The sequence below is a fragment of the Phocoena phocoena genome, chromosome 2, assembly GCF_963924675.1.
Source record: "Phocoena phocoena chromosome 2, mPhoPho1.1, whole genome shotgun sequence".
In the NCBI taxonomy this organism is placed as follows: Eukaryota; Metazoa; Chordata; class Mammalia; order Artiodactyla; family Phocoenidae; genus Phocoena; species Phocoena phocoena.
In genome coordinates, this window is record NC_089220.1 from 39,153,416 (window position 1) to 39,173,388 (window position 19,973).

Here is a 19,973-nt window from a genome sequence, read left to right on the forward strand (position 1 = left end):
TGTATATATGTACCACATCTTCTTTATCCATTTTTCTGTCAATGGGCACTTAGGTTGCTTCCATGACCTGGCTATTGTAAATAGTGCTGCAATGAACATTGGGGTACATGTGTCTTTTTGAATTATGGTTTTCTCTGGGTATATGCCCACTAGTGGGATTGCTGGGTCATATGGTAATTCTATTTTTAGTTTTTTAAGGAGCCTCCATACTGCTCTCCATAGTGGGTGTATCAATTTACATTCCCACCAACAGTGCAAGAGGGTTCCCTTTTCTCCACAACCTCTCCAGCATTTGTCCAACAACTTAATTTTAAAACATCCCATAATCCACGTCTGTAAGCAATGCCTTATCTTATTAATAGGTCTAAAATAAAAACAAGACCAATATCGGAAACTTGTAATTTATATAATATACCTTGTCAAACTGTAGGAAGGTAGTCTAGTCTGCCAATTTTATGAACATCTTTAAATACTGATAAACAAATAAGCTTGACTGATAAGTAATATTCTTGTATATATGGCTGAAGAAGCCTTGCCTGGCAAAGGCAAAGAACCTCTTCTGCCTTTGGGTGAATTTCATCTGGCTCCAGATATTTTCTGAAATGCTTGCTGACTTGTCTTTAGATACCATCTTTAAGTTAAATCATTGTTGATTGTCCACAAACTGGAAATTAAGGGCCTGCCCCACAGTTCATTGAGGCAGAAAGATGAGAACTTGCTGTTACTGTGGGGAAAGAGGCACATTTGCAGCCTGGGTAATGGGATCCATCCATCTAGGGAAACTACAGTTTTAATCACTCTGGTATCCTGCCTCATCAGGGCTTTTTTGAGGCTAGTGTCCAATAGACACCGTCAGTAGGGGTTCAGGCAACTGTGAGGAAAGCAGTTCTAGCCTGAAGTCCAGAGTGGAACAAGAATTTACAAGAGAGGACATGAGGACCTGGGGCCTCAGCCTGAGCCAGCTGATGGAAACAGAGAACACGAGAAATAAAAAGGATGCCCCTCAGGGGCTGAGAAAAAGAGGTAAAAAAAAAATAAAATCAGTGCCAACCCCGTAAGGAGGACAATAATGAAAACTATGTAGCTGTTAACTTAGTGCATCTCTTTATTCTACATATTCTGTTCATTTTCAAAGATGCCCTCCCAACATGATAAAAATTATCATGCATATAAACAGATGACAGCAAAAAAAAAATTGGTAAGAAACTAGCATTGCTGGAGAATTTAAAGAAAAAAAAAAAAAAGGAGAAAGACTGCTAATCCTAAAATTGGGAATTGAAAATCCCCCAAAGATGACATCAGCCTAAATCATCCTAGAAAAGAATGACAGAAAGCTAGCTCAGGGAACTTTCTGTTTGGGGATGGCCCGTTTTACCACGGGGATAGAGAACAGTGGGCCTGGGACAGGGAGGCAGGGATATACTGCTCCTCTCCCTCTTCCTCCTCGGGTGCTGTCAGGGACTCAGTTGTGTCCCTCCACAAATTCATATGTTGAGTCCTAACCCCTGGTACCTCAGAATGTGACCGTATTTGGAGGTTAGGTCTTTAAGGAGGTGATCAGTCTTTCGGGTGGGCCCTAATCAGATAGGACTGTTGCCTTTATAAGCGGAGAAAACATAGACACAGGCACGGGTGGGCGCAAAGACCACGTGAAGGCAAAGGGGGAATACAGCCAACCGGAAGCCAAGAAGAGAGGCCTCAGCATGAAATCAACCCTGCCGACACCTTGATCTTGGACATCAGCCTCCAGAACTATGAGAAAATACACTTCTGTTGTTTAAGCCACCCAGTTTGTGGTATTTGTTATGGCAGCCCAAATGGATTAATACAGGTGCCTTCCCTTGAACTAAAAGTGTACATCAGAGAATGATTAGCTGTCTCACTGAATAAGCATGTATGTTTCCTGCCCCTAAAAGAGACCAAAAATCACTTCCTTAGGGGGGATTATGTACCTCGTGAGGACAAAGGAGAAAACGATTAAGGTCCCTCTAGACTTCTGCAGCTAATTTTCCAAGCACCACAACCCCTCAGTTCATGTCCTTTTTGTACCCATTCTGAATGACAACAAAGTCTCTGTAGATTCTCTGTTTCTATGCTCTCGGTCCCCTAGAATCATCCTCCTCAGCACTCCACCAAATTCATCTTCACCAAGTACTGTTTTACTCTCCCTCGGCTGGTGGTAATGGTTTCTCATTAGCTATAAGATACAGCCCAAATTCCTTTATTTGCCTCATAAGGTTATAAAGGGTCAAACCCCTAGCAATCTCCCCAAGGAGGGTAATAAAACCAATGTAGCAAGGTTGTCTGGGGGGACCTAAGCGCAGAACTGGCACATGCTAAGAGCATGATGAATGCTAGTTTCTTCGCCACATTACACTTCATTGGAAAAGTGCTTGGCCTGTAAATTTAGGACCTTCTTCTGGATGACTAATCTATGGACTCTAAATCAACTGACTTAGAAAGATGTTTCTGATAATAATTGTGCTTAGTTTGTTTTTGATCTTTCTTTGCATTGTGGCAGGCACATAGGAGGTGCTTTCTAAATACAAATTCTTTTTTTTTTTTGCGGTACGTGGGCCTCTCACCGCTGTGGCCTCTCCTGCTGCGGAGCACAGGCTCCGGACGCGCAGGCTCAGCGGCCATGGCTCACGGGCCCAGCCGCTCCGCGGCATGTGGGATCCTCCCAGACCAGGGCACGAACCTGCATCCCCTGCATCGGCAGGCGGACTCTCAACCACTGCGCCACCAGGGAAGCCCCTACAAATTCTTTTGAATGACTTTTTAAAACCACTCAACAAGGACATAGGAAAATCAATGTCATCGGGAATTTTAGTATTACACTTTTCATGATCATCAGGGTTTTAATAAACTGAGCAAAGGGCACAAATACTCTGGTCCTTTGACCAGGGCTTGGAAATATTCTAGCTGAGAGAGTCTTAACTATATTGATTTAATGGAATTTGAGTTGTACAGGAACATTTTAATTATCAGAATCTTCTTTAGAAAAAGCCTTTGAGATCTGAGGTAAGTTTACATATTATTATATGAATCACCATTTGCTTTAAGAGCTCATCTAAATCCCATCTGTTTGATTGGAAAAGGGAACTCGGAATGAATCCATCTAATTTTCAGTTTTCTTCCTTGGAGAGAATCGTGATTGAAAGTTAGAGGAGGGTTATGTGCTGCCTTTTTTTTGATGGTTTCTAGAGGAAGTTTTAGGGTTTCCATAGCAATGCATAAGGAGTCACTATTTTCTGCTACAATTTCCCAGCAAAGAGAAGAGCACTGGTAACTATGGTTTAGTATAAATGAAAAAGTCGAGAGTAGATCATTCTAAATTTGTTCTGGCTGTTGGGGGATGGGTGGGACGGAGCATTGTACTATCAACTGAAGGTGCCTGACTCCCAGCTCCGCAAGGCAAATGATGCATTTACTGAACTTCCCGTGGCAATGTCAAAAGATATCCTAGGCATTCTGACCAGGCCTGAGACAGGTAGGGGTCCCCACATGTTGCCCCTGAAATTCACAAGACAGTTTGCATTTAAGGAAACACTGATGTTGCTACACCTCCATCTTCTCCCTTTCCTTTCTCTTTCCCTATCATTGTTCTCTTTTCTCTTCCCCCACTCCTTTGGCCTTCCCCTCTGCTCTTTGCTCCACCCCCTCTGCTTCTCTGGCCCTGTCGGCTCTTCCAGCTGTGTTCTCAGCTGTTCCGGAGGCAGAGAAGAGTGGTACAGGATGCTGGCTGAGGCACGCCCTCCCTCCGGGAGGGAGTCACATTCCTGGGCACTGTCATTGGCATCTTTTCATCACTGCTGGGGCTGTGACGTTCCCTTCTGCCGGGCCTGGCATGTTCCCTTCCTTGTAACAATTCAGCCTGTTTTCAGGTTTTTAAAAAAAAACAGTATCCCTTTACCTCATGTCACAGCGTGTACCTGCGCATCCTTGTTTTGTTAAATCTGAACAAACTGTTCTCATTGGTGAATTTAGAGGAGCTAAAAAAGCCTCCCCAGCAGCTGTCCAGTGTAACCGAGGACTTGTCTTATAGACAACAAAGCCACAGAAAGGATTGTGCCCGGAACGCTGTTATCACGCACCTCAGTGGTGGTCAGGAAGGGACTTCCCAGTGGGTAGTGACGTCTCTGTGATTCCATTTGCAAGAGCTTCAAAGCTTACATTTGCTTTAAACTGATTTTACTTTGAAATGGTACTCCATCGTGATTTTCAAAGTTGGTTATTATTCATAATCTCTGGAGCAAGCTCACTGTTAATAGCAACCATACCTCGCAATTTAAAATGTTAAAATGTTTTCAGAGCTAAGTGATTTAGTAAGCTCTAGAAAACTCAAGGTGATCGTTTGCTTTAGCAGAAGACTAACTTCCTTACCTTGCCCATCATGAAGGCAAGTCCCTTGAAAGTGAGATACCCTACATAAGAGCTTAAGATTTAACGTAGCTTTTAAGTTTTATTTAACAGTTGTCAGCTCCTACCTACGTGTCACCTCTCTCTGCTCTTTTGGTTAAAATCACTGAAGCATTTGCTAACAAAGTCTCTGACGACCTCGAGACCAGTCAAGGTAATTGTCTTGATACACACGGACTTCAGATGGGCAGGAAGCCCTCCCCGCTCCTTTCCGTGCAGTCCTGGGAGGATATTGAGACAGTTGCCAGTGAGAGCAGAATTGTTGACATTGTTGTTTCTATGGCAGACATGAGGGTCCATATGAGGTACCAGATTCCCCAGATATGATCACTCCAGATATGATGTGTTTTTGGCATTTGTTGGGTCAGAGAACTGGAGTAAAGAAGAAGAATGGGAACTTCTCCCTGCTGTGGCAGTGTGAGGTCCCATGATTGCTTAGAATCCATTCACTCATCCATGCATCCATCCAACATATATTGAAGGATACCCACTTGCAGAGGAAGTAGGGAGGGAAGTATGGCACACAAGTGTCCTGCCTTCAAGGAGCTGGTGGTCCAGTGAGGAATACCCGCTCTTTCACCCGGTGCCTCTTCTGAACTCCCCCTGCCCACACACATATACGCACACACAGTGTTTCAGAGAGGAAACTTTAAGGGAAGAGATCACACACATCTAGGCTATAAGTTTGAATTCTCAATGAATTGTCTAAAGACAAAGAAACTTAAATGAAATGAGATGCTGAAATAGGGCAGAGACTCTCACAGGCTCTCTCTTCACATGTTTTCCCCCTTCCCCCCTCCCCTGAAGTTTAGGGAACGTTTCTGTTGCCAAACTCCATGACAGATGTTGTATGAGACTGAGGGTGGGGCGGGGTACAGGAATATTAGACGTTTACCTTCAAGGTCTTCACAGTGCAGAAAAACTAGCTATAAAAAGCTGCCTAGGGGACTTCCCTGGCGGTCCAGTGGTTAAGACTCTGTGCTCCCAATGCAGGGGGCGCGGGTTCAATCCCTGGTCAAGGAACTAAGATCCCACATGCCGCGCAGCCAAAACAAACAAATAAATAAATAAATAAATTTTTTAAAACCCTTTTTAAAATTTTTTTTAAAAAGAGTTTTTTTAAAACGCTGCCTAGTTTGCCGGGTATTAAATGTTTAATACCAGGTAAGTGGTGTGGAAATGCTGTAGAGTTCACCTTCCAAGTGGGTTGGAAGGGAGTCATGTAAGAGGGAACTTGGGGTAGCATTTGACTAGGAGGCAGTCTTGGGGAGGGGACTGGATTACAGGACCAGAGGCCTAGAAATGGAGAAGGACCACTCTGTCTTGGGGCAATGAATTGAGGATGCTAATTTTGTCGATCCAGAAGGTTTCCCTTGGGGGCCCAGAGTGATATCAGCTCACTGATATAGATCAGGACACATAGGCTTAGAGAGATGGAGTGACCTGCCTGTTGGTCACAAAGCCCTGGTCAGGCTGGAGAACCAGGCCTAGGCCATCACCAACAATGAGAGTTAGGGTTTTTCTGTAGCAGATGGCAGAATCCAACTCTGGCTAAAAAAGTAAACCCAGAATTTGATGAAAAGATATGCAGAGTTCACAGATTAGAGAGAAAAAAAGGACAAGTAAGACTAGAAAAGAACCCAAATGAGGGCAGTTTGGTCATCTGGATGGGGGGAATGAATGGGAGTACTATCAGGATGAATCAGCTTTGATTATTGCAGGGCGGTAAGTCTCGGCTGAAGGGGCACGCAGACCCCCTGCCTGGAGGGGTGGGACTACCTGATTGACAGTACCCCCCCAACTGCCCACCATGGGGAGTGGCGGCTCCCCCAGGCAAAATGAGGAGGGAAGAAGAAATGGACGCTGGGCGAGCAAAAATGTTCTTTCTCTCAACAGTATCGAGTCCATTACAACAAAATTGCAGTAATTTCCTCAGGCCACAAAGTTTTAACCTCTTGGAGGTATATGAGAAGTCCATGCTGTTTTTTGCCCCCCACGTCAATACAAACGAATTAAACAGAGCAGAGTCAGCTTCAAACCACTGAGTTTTAGATCTGAAAGGAACCTCAGAGGTCAACTAGAACAATTCTATCACTTTACAAGTAAGGAACCCAAGGACTTGTGCAAGGTTCTACAAGCTACTTCCTGGCAGAACCAGGAGAACTGAGCCGGCCTCAGTCCCAGGCCAGGCTCTGTCCACTGTGCTGCATCACATGTCATCACAATAAAGTCTCCACACAGGAAAAGAATTTGGTCATCTCCTTGGCATTACACGTGATGCAGTTTAATGGCTCCTGCAGCTCATCTTACCCACCAGTGTAGTCTCAAACCACACCTTGTCTTCATGAAGTTTCCTTTGCATAAGCATGCCCCAATTCTGGAGCTCACACGGCAGCTTTAGGATGTCAACATTCACAAAGCACTCTATGTTTTCGGTCATTAGAGAGTTTTCCTCAGGCTGATTTACCAGTTAAAAAAAAAAAAACTTAGATGACTAACATTTAATAAGCATTTGCTGGTTCGCTTCGTACTTTCTTTAAGCCATTTACATCCAGGTGCATGAGAATGTAATTCCAGAATTGTTAAAAAAAAAAATAGAAACTCAAAAATAACCTAAATGTCAAAGGGTTGAATCAAACCATACTATATCTGTATGATTAAAAAGATTATACAACCATTAAAGTTACAGGCACGGAAATATCTCATGATACATAGTTGAATGAAAAATTGAGGCAACAAAATTCCATATTTCTACAGAAACAATAGCAATGCACTTATACGAATGTCTGTATAGATACGCATGTATATACGTATACACAAACACATATAAAAATATACGTATGTATATGCGTGTCTCTGCACATACATACACATATAAAATTTGTACCAAAATGTTGATTGGGGGGTATAGGGCAATGAAATACAGGTGATCTTTTTTTCTCCTTAATTTATATTTTTATATCAAAATTTATTTTTCCTTAAATAGAAAATAAATTTATTTATAAATTATATTTTATAGGATTGCTTCAGGCAATCCTAGATGTGCCAGATAACCTAAGCCTCACTGTCCACAGAAGCCCACCCATACTGAAGAGGCACAAGGCCCCCGGGGTCTGAGGAACGATGTGGACGCTGCACACAACCCACTGCATTAGCTGGGGAAGGACAACACCCCCAGTGCACGCTCTCCTCAGAGCACAAGCAAGGAAGGGAATGGTGGGACCGCCCACTCTGAAAAGGCTAATTTTGTTTTTCCCAGCACCTCTTCTGTTTCAGAGTCCACAGATGGACCAGAACAGCTCTTGCACCGTTGGACTTTCAAGAGAAAATAACATAACTGCACTCTATATTCCTACATGGAGGGATGGTGGTGGAGGGGTAGGAAAACAGGATGAAAAAGACAGGTGTGGCGGTTCCAACTGTCAGTGGTTTTCTTTTGTTATTTTAGTGACACTGAGTGATAGCTTTTGCTCCAGATTCAGGTACCTCCTTTCCAAAGCCAGAATCTTGGTGAAAGCAGACAATGAGAAAAGGGCTTTGCAGCTGTCCCCTCACCTTCCCCCAGCTCTCCTCTCTGACAGGCAGCACGGTGATTTAACTGTCAAACACTAGGCAGCACATCTTCTTTCATGAGGCTCCACAGACCACTCCATAAACCGACAAAGGAATAGAACAAACAAACAAGTGTCTGAAAGCTTTTGTGTTGCTATGGCAACTAGCCTGGCTTTTCCAAACTCCCAAGGGAAAAACTCTTCCACCAAAAAAAAGAGAATAACTAACAACCCTGACATTTTATTAATGCTTCTGTACGTGCCAGATCAATATTTCTAAAGCAGCCACAGCCAAGGCTAACTACCGACCATATCAAAGCTGACCTGGGCTAGAAAGTCTAGCACTAGGCTTTTTTGCTGGTGACGCTGAGGGAGCAGAGGTGTCAGGCTAGTCCACTCAGCAGACATTTATGGGACTCACACCCCACAATCTAAGGAGGCTTCTACATTACATAACACGCAGCAGCTACTTACATGAGTCATGAGTAGCTCAACTTCATGAGTAAATAAGGTCTGAAGTAAAGATGGGGGTAAGGCAGAGATCAGGGAGATAAGAGAGTCTGCGTGACCCCATACCAAGTTTCCTTTACAGATTCCTGAGATCAGAAGCCTATAAAAACTGGAGGGGGGCTATGATTCTGTGCTGGGTTTCTGGTATTTGGTGTGGCGGGAAGAGGAGGCCAACCCACAGACTTTTCTGAGTAGTAATAGTACCAATTCTTTTGGAGGGACGAAAGGAGTATGTCTCAGTTATAATGGAGCTGGGTGTGCTAGTTGTTGACCATGGTGCTGTCTGTGTTCAACTGGTGAAAGCCGTGCCCACTTCCAATGTAAAATTACCCTCTTGACACCTTTTGATGTCATGCTCTCTAGTCCTCCCATGTATTCAAAAGACGGCAAGAGCATGAAGGTCAGCTGCATGAAAGGAGACGCTGCTGGTGGGAGTGCAAATTGGCACAGTTTTCCTGGAGGGCACTTTTGTGATATATACCAAACACCATAAAAATTCCAGAGACTTCGACCCAGCTAGTACACTTAAAGAATTTATTCTAAGGAAGTACCCAGAGACACGCACAAAGATACTGCAAAGATATTCACTGCAGTGTTCTTTATAAGAGAAAAATTGGGAACAATATAAAAGTTTAATAATGTGAGAAAGGAGTTCAAAATAAATTTTAGTACAGCCACCCAGAGGAATTCTGTGCAGCCATTATAAGGGCTATAGAAAGGGCTTCCCTGGTGGCGCAGTGGTTGAGATGCAGGGGACACGGGTTCGTGCCCCAGTCCGGGAAGATCCCACATACCGCGGAGTGGCCGGGCCCGTAAGCCATGGCCGCTAAGCCTGCACGTCTGGAGCCTGGGCTCCGCAACGGGAGAGGCCACAACAGTGAGAGGCCCGTGAACCACTAAAAAAAAAAACAAAAAACAAAAGAAAACCACACAAATTTATTATCTTATAGTGCTATAGGTTCAAAGTCCAAAATGGGTCTCAATGGACTAAGATGAATGTGTCAGCAGAGCTGCATTCCTTTCTGGAGGCTTTAGCAAAGAATCCATTCCTTTGCCTTTTCCTTTTTCTAGAAATAGCTCAAATTTCTGGGTCCATAGCCTTTTCTTCCATTTTCAAAGTCAGCAACAGATGGTGGAATCCTTCTCGCATCACATCACTCTAACCTCCACTTCTGCTTTCTTCTTCCACTTGTACGGACTTTTGCGATTGTATGGGTCCCACCTGGATAATCCAGGATACTTTCCCTATTTTAAGGTCAGTTAATGAGCAACTTTAATCCATCTGCAACCTTAATTACCCTTTGTCAATGTAAGCTAACACATTTACGGCTTCTGGGGATTACGATATGAACCTCTTTGGAGGCCATCATTCCGCCTACCAGAACCAGTTCGAAAATCATTACAGTGATGCAAAGGAGACTCTGAAGGATGGCAACAACCAGGGAAACAGGGGTGTTGAAGAAGGCAGCTCCATCAGACATGAGGTTGAGACCTCTAGGATCTGGTGGCTGGACAGATGTGGGGAATGAGTTGGAGCCTCGGTGCCAGGTGGTACCACTCACAGAGACCAGGAAACACACGCAGGGGACCAGCTTGGGGAGAAAGAGAATGACATGGTATACAGGTAGAACGTGAGATGCCCATGGCACATGTGGGTGTACGTGTCCTGTAGCACTTGGCTATGTGAGCAGGTGATCTATAGGGACGTCTGGACTGGAGAAAAAGAAGCGTGAGACAGGCACAGAGCTCCTGGGGGAAGCAGAGGAGATGAGCACACCAAGCTGTCTTGAATCACATGTAAAGAACAGAAAAGGCTTTTTTTTTTTTAAACAGATATCCTCATTTTGTACTCCGCATCCACAGGTTGAGAAGGCCTAGGTAAGGTGTGAGTATTACATGGAGTAGAAACGATTATTCTCAAGGTGGATTAACCAAGCTGGCCCCATCCTCACTCAATTAAAGCCATAGGAAAAAAAGTGTTCTGTGTTTCCAGAAGTTCCAAAGTACTTCTCTAAGTTAACTGTACCCCACAACTGCCTTATATATAACTCAATCTGGTGAGCTGTGTTATATAGAGGCTACAGTGTACTTCCAATAGTCTTAACTACTTTTTCAGTTTAAAACAAAGCAACTGAACAACACTTTAAAACATAGTTAAGCCATCAGAAGTTTGTTTGTTTGTTATTTTGAAAGCTTTTGCTTATCTGCTAGTGCCCGACTTACGTCCTCCCCTATGTGACAGAGGATGTCACAAGCCTGCATCTGACATTAATTTATTTATCTATTTTTGCTGTGTTGGGTCTTTGTTTCTGTGCAAGGGCTTTCTCTAGTTGTGGCAAGCAGGGTCCACTCTTCATCGTGATGCGTGGGCCTCTCACTATCGCGGCCTCTCTTGTTGTGGAGCACAGGCTCCAGACGCGCAGGCTCAGCAGTAGTGGCTCACGGGCCTAGTCGCTCTACGGCATGTGGGATCCTCCCAGACCAGGGCTCGAACCCGTGTCCCCTGCATTAGCAGGCAGATTCTCAACCACTGCGCCACCAGGGAAGCCCCATCGTCAGAAGTTTTAAGTCCCTCTTAGAGCTAATTTGGGGAACTCCTTTGCTAGGGTAGTTTTTAGAAGCACTCGTGGAGACAAATAAGAAAACCCATTTGATCATCCAAAGTCACATTCAAGCTTCTCACAGCACGTATCCTCCAGAGACACAAATGCTCTAGCAATGAAATAGTAACACAAACCCAGGATATTTTAGACATGCCTTCAACTGTAAATTCAGGGACCAAAGGAAAAAGGAAAAAAGTATTATTGGTTGTATCAATTTGGTTTTTGTCCAATTACTGCTGAAGCAAATATTCTCCCCTGAAGTGCTTTAAATTCAGAAAGAGGGATGAAGGTAGTAGTGAGATCCAGAAGGGTCCTAAAAGATAATCCAGTGAGTGTAACCTCCTCTTCAATATGAGGCTGCTGTGTAACAAAGAGAGTTAGTGACATGCCCGAGGCCGCGTTACCAATGGCAGCATCAATCCAGGATGCTGAACCCAACTCCCAAGCTACTATTCCTCACCAGACCCTTTCCAAATCTCTCTTCCTTACCTGCCCAGTACACATTCTCCCCTACATGCAACGTACATCCTTTATCTGCCCCTGTCCGTCTGTGTGAAATTATACATGCCTAGAATTTTCTTTCTTCCTTTCATGCCTACCACCCAAACCTCCAGCGAGTCCAGCAGTGTTTTTCTCGTCTGCCAAACCTGAGAGGTTAGAGGGGAGGCTTGACAAGCAAACTTCATAGAATCTGCTCCATCAGTTCCTACAGAGATGCGCGGAGCAGAACTGGAAGGACTACATAAATAACAACCAGAAGTGTCCTTCCAGAAGTCCCTGAACTACTGTTCCTTTGGGCCTCAGAATGGATGGAAAAGCAGAACTAAGCCAACGCTGAACAGGCAAAGGAGCAAACATTTGTTTAGCGTGAGGACTTCTCATTAGATGTTCAGTGATGTTCTCACTTCACGGTACAGACTGAGTTTCCCACGCTCACAGGTTGTCACTAATGACCATGCACAGGAAGTGTCAAGCTTACATCTATTAAATCGCCTCTCTTTCTGCAAGAGCCAGTGCTTTGGGATGCACTTTTACCCTTATGTATGTATTTATCCTCATTATCACGTTCCGGATAACACGCTGTGTACCATGCTCTAGCCCCCAAAGGAAGCAATACTCAGTTCTTAACCCAGGTTATTTTAAAAAATAACCAGCTGCCTCCAGTGTCACTTGAAGAGAGAAGTAGCCAACATCTACAGACATCAGCCAGTCTTGTAGCAAAGAAACAAGCTTTGTGAGTGAGAACAGATGTAGCTGCCAACACCTGTTCCTGGCAATCCCCAGCAGACTGGTCTTCTCGCCTAGATGGAACGGAATCAGGGCTCCACAGATGTCAGACCATGCTGCCACGGGATTTCTGATGACTACAGATCCTCCTAGACATCCCCTCCTACCTAGGTATTTAGACAAACAGATGGGGAAGCTATACACGGTCTCACTCAGCTCAAAGCTCCGTGCCAAGGTCAAAACCAGTTTAAAAATGGACAAAAGCATAGGAGAGCAAACTTTGGTTAGGTCCTTTCTTCCTGCCAATTGCTACTCAGAGAACAGCTTTCTAGCACCTGCCTCCCTTAGGGCCCTAAATGTCCGTTTCCTATCTCTGGTGATGGGAGGAAAAAACAAAGCAGCTCCATCGAAGCTCTGGTCGACATACCTGCCCCCGTTTCCGGGCACCTGTACCACCTCCAACATCTGTCCACCTCCAACTTTCAACTCCCTCCATTTCCAGTCATGGTCAGATGAACTCATAAGACACAGATCCATTAGGGGTTTAAAATCCCAGCACTAAAAGATGCTCTAATTAATTTCAAATAAAACAAAGTTTTCACAGGTTAAATATCAAATTTGTACCTATTGTAGTCCTTACACTATTTTCAAAAACTGTGCCCTTCCCTCAGAACACCAAAGTGAGCCCCAGCAATGTTCAAAACCAACGTACCTGGCTCTGTGGGACATTCACGACTGCAAAGCAAATTAAATCATGGTATTTCCTCGAGAAAGTTGATTCAATGATTTCTTTGTGTTTACCTAAATATTTCCTGAAAAAGCACCTCCACTTCCGCTTCTTCTCCGAATTCTAGATTACTAATTTTTCTCTAACTCCAAGTCATAATGACTTTTTACCCTCCTTAGAGTTAATAATATGCTCTCCAGTAGGTTGCAGTTCCCATCCGAAAGGGGTAAAGGAAAGCTAGTTGCTTACTTAAGTGTGAGACTCATCTAAGGAATGTTTGCTGAACAGGAGGTAGAGAAACTGGTCTGACTCACCACAGTAGCTATTAGAACCTTCTGCCTTAATAAGTTAATTTTTTAGCAAATATATAACCACCTGTTCAGTGGCATTATTAGTTATCTATGGGCAGAATTATCTTCCTGATAAATTTGCTACAAATTATTTTTCATTTGCTATCAAACTGTAAGTAATTATTGCCTTTGGGGAACAGATGTAATTTGCTGCCCTGACTAAACTCAGACTCTGGTCACAAATATTTTGGTTCATCATAAAAGTTCTTCGTTTCTCTTATTTGTACCTACAATGAAAAGCAAGTACAAGATCACAGCTGGGATTCTGATGGAGCAAAATGCCTTGTCTGCCATGAATATTGTAACCTGGAATAAAAATACAGTATTTCCCAAGCATTAATCACTTATTTCTTCACTGCATAGCACTATAGAGCTTCAGGCTGAGATGAAGCCACACTTCCTGGAATTTAAAATCGGGAGGGTCACAGAAGATCACAGGTAAAACTGTGAAGCCAGGAACAATAGCTAAGCCGTCACTCTTTGAAAACTAAAAATGTGAAGTTTCATGGCATGAAAGACCATTGCTGCTGAGTTGTAACAGATTTTAAAATACTCTTGTTTCATACAAGAGGAGTCACATAGTTACAGCTGAGAAATTGTTATAGAATGTCTAGTCTACTTCCCCTAGGTATAAAAGAAAGAGAGCTGGTATTTTATTTTCGTGCATACTTATTTATAAAAAGCATAGGAACTCAGAGTTATAGAAGACCTTCATATCTCTGGAACTAAGAACTCCCTTTGAAACTGATGAAAGCTTTGAATCCACTCCCAGAAAAAAACAAATGTACAAAGTCTTGTAAATACATTCATAGAATGTAAAGATGTTCCCTTAAAATCCCCCCCCAAAGTACCTTGAGATCCTCAAACTTCAGGTTAAGAATTTCTGCTTCAGAGGTGATATCTGGCCCATGCCTCAGTCCAATTCTCCCATCAAGCCAACACGAAAAACAATTCCGCTCTCACATTATAGCTCTTCAAAACAACAGAAAGTGTTCTCCTTCCAACTGACCCTGATTAGACATTATTTTTACACTCATTCTTTTCTCCTGGTCACACTCATCTTTTCCCAAAGCACAGAAGCAGAGTGTTCTGGTAAATGGAATGGTATGTCTCAAACTAAATTGAGTTGCCCATCACTGTGGGAATGTACAGAGACTGAACCCTCACTTCTTAGGGGTGTCGCTGAGAAAATCCAAGAACCAGGAGGGAAACGGGAATAAACAGCCTCTGAAGTCCCTTCCCATATGAGACTCATAATTAAGTTGTACTCTGATGCCTGTGTGCCTATGTCCTTCACAGAGATGGTACTAAGAACTAAATAATGTGCTTCCCATGATACTCAACCAGGCCGAGCACATACTCTATTTTGGTTTTGTGCATTAATTTGGGCAGAATCAACCTCAACCTCATTTTACCTCCAGAATAAATTCCTTCTAGTAGCTAATGTCTCATTAATTTTTTGGAAGTTCCAACTTGACTCCTGTTAAGTTCTAAGTAGATTAAAACCCCTGTGTCTTTTACACATGTGCTGCTAAGTCACATCACTCACCATTGTTGGCAATTCATTTATTCAATTGGATCATTTAGACAATATATTTTTATTGATAGCCTTCCATGTACCAAGCACATCCTAGAGATACAGCCATGATGGAGGCAGAAAAAGTCCCTGTTCTCACAGAGTTTCCATGGAGCCTTATACAATCTGAACTACGATTCTGGTTGTAGAATGTCTAAGTTGTCCTCTGATTTTCCATTCTTGTGAACCATTCACAAGAACAGAGGAAAAATCACAAGTTCGTGTGTAGGCCTCACAGAGCTTTCGGATAACTCTTCTGGGACTTCACCTTCAGGATGAGAAATTCTGACTCATTCACTTCAAGTGAAGAGAGAGAGAGATAATAATTGCATCACAGGGCTTCCCTGGTGGCGCAGTGGTTAAGAATCCGCCTGCCAATGCAGGGGACACGGGTTCGAGCCGTAGTCCAGGAAGATCCCACATACCGCGGAGCAATTAAGCCCATGCGCCACAACTACTGAGCCTGCGCTCTAGAGCCCACAAGCCACAACTACTGAGCCCACGCGCTGCATCTACTGAAGCCCGTGCGCTCTAGAGCCTGTGCTCTGCAGCAAGAGAAGGCACCGCAGTGAGAAGCCCAGGCACCGCAACGAAGAGTAGCCCCCACTCGCTGCAACTAGAGAAAGCCCACACACAGTAACGAAGACCCAACACAGACAAAACTAATAAATAAAAAATATAAATAAATTTTATTTTTAAAAAATTGCATCACAGAACGTTAGAAGAAAATAAAGCAAAATCATGAAAGACAGCCACATTAAAGCCTAACCTTGAAATTTTCCTAAGAAGAGAATACATAATATATGTGCACAGGAAAACTGTAATTACACACCTTAAAAATCCTGGAGAAGAATCCCTTCTTTTTCATCTATGAATTACAATGGGTCTACACAGTACTAAATGGTTTCCGAAGTAATTTCGGACAGTGTTTGTTTTCCACATTTTTAAATGCTGAGAATATAATTAGGTACTTAAATACAAATGCTAATACATCAGTTTGTGTCCACAGAGAACACTCTTTGCACAGCACATGATTTGATACTAATCTGTGTCAAGATTTTCTTCCACAATCACAAATTAGCCGAAACTGGCCACAGGAATTCCTCCCTTACTGCCAAAAAGCTTTCTTCTCAGGCTTAACACTTTCCAATCTAAACATGAAGACTCATCCCAGGTGTGAAAAGCTGAGAGAAGGAAAAACGGGGAAGGAGGGGAAGGGAACAAGCAATTGAAGAACGTCTTAGGCCAGACACTATCCTGGGCTGCCAGGCCAGAGACTGCTGGCTGCCCCCAATATCTATTCTCTCCTTCTTCCTTAGAAGTAGAACCACCAATCATTAAGCAAGCAATTGGCCACCTCAGAAAAAAGACGGCATGTCTGAGCACCCTCAACAACCTGATGAGGCCATACGATGAAGGGCGGGCTGGCCAAGGAGATACAGGTGCAAATGTTACAGGCAACTTTGAGATTGTATTGAGGATGGTGATGCAACAAGACAGAAGGAGCCTGAATCCTTAACGATGCAGAAGCCAGGACAACGACCCCTAACTAAACTACCTGTGGACTTGGCTCAGGCGAGGGAGAAATAAACTTCTAACTTGTTTAAGACACTGTAATTTGGGGGTTTCTTTCACTTGTAGCTGAATTTAGGAGACAGCAAACTTATTTAATCCATACACTACTTCTATTGGGTAGGTATTATCATCACCGTTTTACACAATAGGAAACTGAAGGCTGTATCTGCTCGGCCCCTCATGAGCAAGAGAATCCCATACGTGAAAAATAAAGCCTGGGGGCGTGAGGAGCAAGCAGCACCTCTTGGTGCAAGACATAGACAAGGGCACTAACTAGATCGTCACAGAAGGTTTTACATAGAATTCTGAGGCTTAATACCCAAACCAAGGTTTAATTACAGTGCGTGATTTTATACTAAAAAGGAAACACGCCCCAGTTCTGAATGCATCACATACTAGTCGTTGATACACCAAATCGCTGCTCCTGCTACAGCAACTAACACCTTTACACTTAGGTTAAACTGCAACATAGTCTTCAAGTCTTCAAGTCTTGCTCTACAGTTTCACGCCACCCCCAGGAGTCTCGCCGTGGCCCTAGCACAGTGACAGGTATAACTAAGGTCATCAAAAAAGCCATTCAAAGGAACTAATATGGGGGCTCCCCTGGTGGCAGTGGTTGAGAGTCCACCTGCCGATGCAGGGGACACAGGTTCGTGCCCCGGTCCGGGAAGATCCCACATGCCGCGGAGCGGCTAGGCTCGTGAGCCATGGCCGCTGAGCCTGCGTGTCCGGAGCCTGTGCTCCGCAACGGGAGAGGCTACAACAGTGAGAGGCCCGTGTACTGCAAAAAAAAAAAAAAAAAAAAAAAAAAGTAGAAGTTCTTGTCCAACCATCCTTGTGGGGCATCTGTCTGTGTCTCTCACACAGGTCATTGAAGTTAATGGGGAAGAAAGAACAGGCGGCCCAAGTCTGAGGTTATAAATAATAGAAAATAAAAGATCTTCATCTCCAGCGAAGGGGGATAGATGAGAGGATGGAAGGGCAAGGTGGAGTGGGGATGGGCAAGGACAGAGCAGGAACCCCCCACCCCTGCTGGACCCTGGCTGGCCCTGCCCACTTTGAGGCCCTTTCCATTCAAGGTGCTTGGCAGGAATTCCCCAACTCCCCCAGAGGGAAAGGGGAATGGGGGGCTGGGACTGGTCTGAGCTGCTGGGGGAAGAGACATAGATCACTCCTCCCTCCACTCAGGGAGGTCTCAGGTCTCAGCCAGGACAATCTTCAGTTCCCTGGGGGGGGGGGGGGGGGAGCTGTTGGGAGGGATGAGATTGAACTTGGCTAAGTCAGGAGACAGTCGGGGTCACTGAGAGGTGGGGAGGCAGTGGGGAGAGGGGCTGCTGGATCACAACTGAGCGAGGATGGAGGGAAGCAGAGCAGCTAGTATTTTATTGAAGCTAAGACCTGAAACCAGGCCTGTCTCTTCCAAAGTCCTTTCTCATAACCACTCTACTATTACCAACTCTTTCATCTCACTTCCAATAGGACATGTGCTTTGAGGTTGTCGCCCCACAGGTGAGATACTGTTATCTCTCCCCTGCTGAGTCCCCATGTAACTAATAACTTGCAGAGTAGCTGGTTTGAGTTAGACAATGTTAAGACAGAAGAGGCCAAGCAAAATGCTTCTTCTATGGCTCTGAGCCCCTTATTCTAATCAACAAAGCTGCCAGGGCTCAGAGAAGCAGCTCACAACCTAAGGTGACACTGCTCAATATGTAGCACAGACAGCTAAGGAGAGAACTGAGAATGAATATACAAACAGGGCAGACGTGAGATTAAGCATTGACACTGCCTACAGAGCAAAGGTTATGAATACAATCCACACAGAAGCTTCCTGGCAGCAAGTATGGAGCTAGGAAAATGGTCCCCCTCACTTCTTCTGATTAATTACAGATGGCTTCTCAGAGGAGAATTTCAGCTGCTGTCAGAAAGAGGACGTTGCTAGTGACCTTTGCAATAAAGAGCGATGATGTTGGGCCTGATTAAAGAGCAAAGTGACACCTTGTGCAGAAGAAGATGCTAAGAGAGCCCACTGCTACAGGAACATGAGTCGTGCAATAAGGATAAAGCGAAACAGGAGCATGTGTTTGGTCCAACAACAAGTTTTCAAATGCTTACTGTGTCTGGCTCTGTGATGGATGCTGAGGGAACAAAGATGAACAAGTTCATGTGTATTCTCCAGAGGGAGATAAAAAACACAGATTTAGCTATCACGTGTTAACTACCAAGCTGGAAGTGAGCACAGAGGGCTGAGGGAACCCAGAGAAGGTGCTCCTAAGTCAGCCTGGAGGTCTGAGGAGAGTTTACTGGAAACAAGCCTGAGACTGGTTAGCTGTCTAACCTAGCCATTGATAGCAGGAAGTCTGCAGACTGTAGAGGTTCAAATCCTAGCTCTATCAATCCCTGCTCTGTAGATGAGCCAGATAACTTAGCTGGGGCTTCAATTTCTTCATCTGTAAAAATGGAAGTAAGAATAGTACTATTTTGTGAGGATGTTCTTCTAAGTTTTTCTGGCACCTGCAGTAATCAGTCAATAAAAGTTCCTGGTTGTACTGCTACTCAACAAATAAGTGAATTATTCAACAACTTGGGGGTGGTGGGGAATCAAGAGGAAGTCTGTCTTGAATGTCAAATGTCTACAATGCCTATGGGACACGCAAGTAAAGGTTTCTAGTTGGCAATTATATATGCAAGTCGAGGGACAAATCTGGTGCTGGAGGTATAAATTTGAGAATCATCCGGTACTTGAAGTCACGAGAATGGATGAGATCATCTAAGGAGAGAGAGGACAGAGATGAAGGTTATGAACAAGTTCAGAATAGCTCAAACTTTTAGAATTCAGGAGGGGAAGGGGAGCCAGCAAAGGAAAGTAGGGAGATAGGAGGAAAATCCGATGTATGGGAACCAAATGAATAAAGGAGGGATCAGCATCAGCAAAGGCACAAGGGTATGAAACAGCAATGCGTGTATGCAAGGAGGGGGAGAAATTACTGTAAGTTTAGTACTATCTGAGCATAAACTGAGAGTCAAGGGGAAGATAAAAACTGAGATAAAAGTAAAGCCAGACCCTGTACCTCTTTGGATGATTAGGAGGCTCGAAGGAGTTTTAATCAGGACAGAGTTCTAGCCAGGTGTGCATACTAGAAGACTTATTCTCATAGCTATGTGGATGATGTCTCTGGGAGGCAGAATAATGCCCCCCAAAGATGTCTATGTCCTCATCCCTGGGACCTGTGAATATGTTAGGTTGTGTGGCAAAGGGGCATCAAGGTTGCAGGTGGAATTAAGGTTGCTAATCAGATGACCTTAAAACAGAGATTATCCTGGATTATCTAGATGGGTTTAATGTAATCACACGGGTCCTTAAAAGTAGAAGAGGGAATCAGAAGAGAGAACCACAGAAAGGGTAGCTTGAGAAGAACTCAACTGTCTGCTGTT